Source organism: Giraffa tippelskirchi, chromosome Y (assembly GCF_054371585.1).
Source record: "Giraffa tippelskirchi isolate mGirTip1 chromosome Y, T2T-mGirTip1v1.2.pri, whole genome shotgun sequence".
NCBI lineage: Eukaryota > Metazoa > Chordata > Mammalia > Artiodactyla > Giraffidae > Giraffa > Giraffa tippelskirchi.
The window spans coordinates 12,260,285-12,264,073 of NC_137290.1; the positions used below are offsets into that span (position 1 = coordinate 12,260,285).

General features: G+C 38.4%; 1 pseudogene; it reads left to right on the top strand.

The window, feature by feature from the left end:
• The first annotated feature begins 1,848 nt into the window (after positions 1–1,848).
• On the top strand, positions 1,849–1,973 carry LOC145537862 (U4 spliceosomal RNA; annotated as a pseudogene).
• The last annotated feature ends 1,816 nt before the right edge of the window (positions 1,974–3,789 follow it).

Here is a 3,789-nt window from a genome sequence, read left to right on the forward strand (position 1 = left end):
ATAGAAATTCTCAAAATTCCTGTAGGAAATTTTAGGATCTAGTGTGCATTTGCTAAATATAGAACATCCTATAATTCAAGTCAGCAAAATTGCCCGATGCTTTTCATATGCAAAATTTCCCAATTTTTTCTTTCCTGTGGAAATATCTTGGTGATGATATTCCTTGTAAATCCTGCAGAACACCCAATACATTTAGGAAAATCTACACCTGGTGTTTCATAGATGAAATATAAGGAACCCTTAATACATGACAGAATTTTTGTTCATGCTTTCATAGGAGAGGGCTTCCCATGTGACTCAGCTGGTAAAGACTCTGCCTGCAATGCAAGAGATCTAGGTTCGATCCCTGGGTTGGGAAGATCCCCTGGAGAAGGGAAAGACTACCCCACTCCAGTATTCGGGCCTAGAGCATTCCATGGACTGCATAGCCGGACAAGCTTTTCAAAGAGTCGGACACAACTGAGCAACTTTCACTTCCCTCACTTCATAGGAGAAATACAATTGCAACGTTCACATTGAAAAATAGGACTCCAGTTTTATATGTGAACTATGTGGAATTCCATTTCTAACGTATTATATTCTGAAGCCATAGTTTTGTTTCTGGAATAGAGATAACTCCATATGTCATAACCGAAAAATAGCATCCATATTTTGTCAGTGAAATAATGAGAATTACATATTTTTTGGACATATTTTGTGTCCAACAATCAGCCTCCAGATTGTATTTGGTGAAAAATAGACAATTCCAAATCTCCACAAGGGAAGTTACCACTCACATTTTCGTGTTAAATATCTAGAGAATTTCTTATATCCTGAGGGGAAAAATTATAATATATATATACTCTCTATTCCTTGTCGGAAAATCCTGGTTGAGATTTTCAAATGTGAAGTGTAGCCAATTCTAATCTTCTATTAGGAAAATCTGGGAGCAAAATATCACATGTGAAATAAATAGAGATGGCTACATTTTATACCCATAAATCTGCGTGTGATATTTCATGTTTGTATGGAAACCCATAATTCATGTATGAATATCTTCAAATATATTTTCATATGTGAACTAAATAATACTCATATTTTGTAGGTGATATTAAAAACTTCATAATTCATATGTGAAACATCTCTGCCCTCATTTTCCTATGTGAAATATAGGAATAATTTTTATGTTTTAGAAGGAAAATAAACACCCATTTGTTCCTAGGTGAAATGTAAAAACTTCATATCTTCATATTTAAATTATGAAACCTTTGGTTTCTCTGTGAAATATAATGGATTAAATAATGTATGTAGTAAAATCTGTTCCATATTGATAGAGCTGCACTTAGTTTGATAGGGAGTTCAGGGACCCCCCAAGAACGAAGAGGAGGCAAACACTTTTCTCCATGTATTCTTTGCCCTAGATATTTATGACGTGTTTATCTTAAGCCCAGTGTGGCTATGCCAACAATCTAGTTTGCCTGTAAGTAGCCTTCTTTAAGCCAAAGAATATATCTTGCTCATGAAAATATTTTCTTAGAATCTTTGCTAACAATTATTACTAAAACAATATATCTTGTCTGAAAACCTGTTTTAATATTTAAACAATATTTCTCACCCAAAGATACTCTGTTTGAACCACTTTCTGCCTAACTAATCTAGTGCTGGTGTTATCCCAGGGTGTATGTTGTAGAAGAGGTGCTTCATAAAACTTCACAGACTTGAGATATTCTTTTGTCTATTCTCAGCAGCTAGCAGCATAGTATATGATTTCTTGCTTAAACTAGCAAGGTGAATATTCCCCTTTCAGTGCCTCTCAGTGCCCCTTTCACAGAAATTATACCCTCTTTCAGTGCCTTTTCCTGGAGTATTAGCTTTGTGCGTGGCAGTATTGTAGCCAATGAGGTTTATCCAAGGCACGATTATTGCTGATAGAAAACCTGGAGTATTTCTCTACCCTTTTCACTCTAATAAAACTTTGTTATCCAAAGCTCTGAGTGAGAGAGACCATGTCTTTTGGGTCTTGGGGTAAAATGTTCTCCTCTGGGGGCCACGAATACCAGCACCAGTCACCATAAACTATCATCTTGGGCATTTGTCTGGGATCTGAAGACAAGGTAAGGACACACAGAGCATTAGCTCTTCTACTCTTCTTGTACACATATTTTCTACTTTGCTTTACTAACCCTACTGTGCACCTATTTGTAGATGCTGTGGGTCTGAGATGCACAATTTTGTGTGAAGTGAGAGTTGAGACTTGCTTTGTTGTTCCATGGTGCCTCATATAGCTAAGGTTAGCCCAGAAATGGAGCCTGACATGGGTTTATACAGACCTTTCAATGCCAAGAAACACTCAATGCCCTGTAAGGAGAGTGGTTGAAAACGGATGAAGTGTATGGGATGAACTCTCCTTTCACAGTCAACTTTCCTTGTCTCTTTGACATTTTGTAAGTACTTGTGGAATTGAAATTACTAACCTAGTATATTGGATTATAGAATTTGTGTGTGTGTTGGGGGCGGGGGGACTTGCAATCCAGGCCGTTAGTGTATTTTTCTAGCCAGATCCTCATTCCAAGTTTAAGAGGACACTGCAGTCAGGAACACACTAGGAAGCTAGTGGAGCTGTATCTCCAGGACATCTCTCAGGCTGGAAATCACCCCTGTGACAGCTTTCATGAAAGCCCAGAGACCCAGAGGTGAGTCTTTGTCATGGCTATATCTCCAGACTATACGGATGGAGGCATTGCTCACAATTATGAGATTCCTGGGGACACAGATCCGATCCAGGAGCCACAGATTTGGGCAGATTGGGAATCTAGCAGGCTTCTTTCCTAGATAACTCTAGCTCCTAAGGGACCAGAGAAAGCCCTCTTTTGGCTCTTATCTCAATTCCTTAGATATGCTTTTTGAACAATCTGTGAGACAGAAATAGAAATGTTGACCTTGAGACCCTGCAGAAATGACAGAGTCTGTTTCTCTTGTTGGCCAACTCTTAATCACCTCCTTTGCTATTATATACACTGGTATGATTTTCTCAGCAGAGACATTTTGGCTTTCACATTCACCCATTTTGAACTTGCCACTTTTAATGTAATAGGGCAAAGACATATACATTCACATGCTTCCTCCTTGTGGGTTTGGTATGGGAAACATTCCAGAAGACCACCCTGTTGCACCCAGTGTGGCATCAAAGGGAAAGGGGAAATAAATGAAAGTTTTAATGTTAAGGGACTGGAAAACAATTTGGGATGCTGCCAGTTCTACCCTGGTGCATCTCCATCCTGCCTAGATAGTAGAAAGAGGAGGGTTAATGAATAAGGTATCTGTGTTAGTAACAGACAAGTTAAATCTGACAAGGAAAGAAAAACTTAATTGGAAAACTTGTCTCCACCACCATCTAGACCAGGCAGGGACACCTCTGGTAGAAAAACAAGTGTGCTAGATACCTCTTTTTCCTTTCTTACAGATGGGAAATCCACATGGCTTCTGTTTCTACCCCTTTAGATTACATGTTGGAAAAACTTGGATGTTTGATAACCAGATCCTAAAAAGTCCCTTATATACAGGCTTTCTTTACTTTAAGAGAAGACCTCACCTTACCAGAGACACAATCCCTGCTAGGACAACATCTTATCAGTCAGTCAGTCTGCCCCTGTCATCAGAGCCAATTTGAAGACACTCTAGTTTAAAATTTAGCTGTAAAACTATGACTACAAAAAAGAGAAATTACATTTTTGACACTGGATGGCCATGATGTTCTTTAGACTCCAGAGAAAACTGGTTAAAATGAAATCTTTTTGAAATTGCAAAATT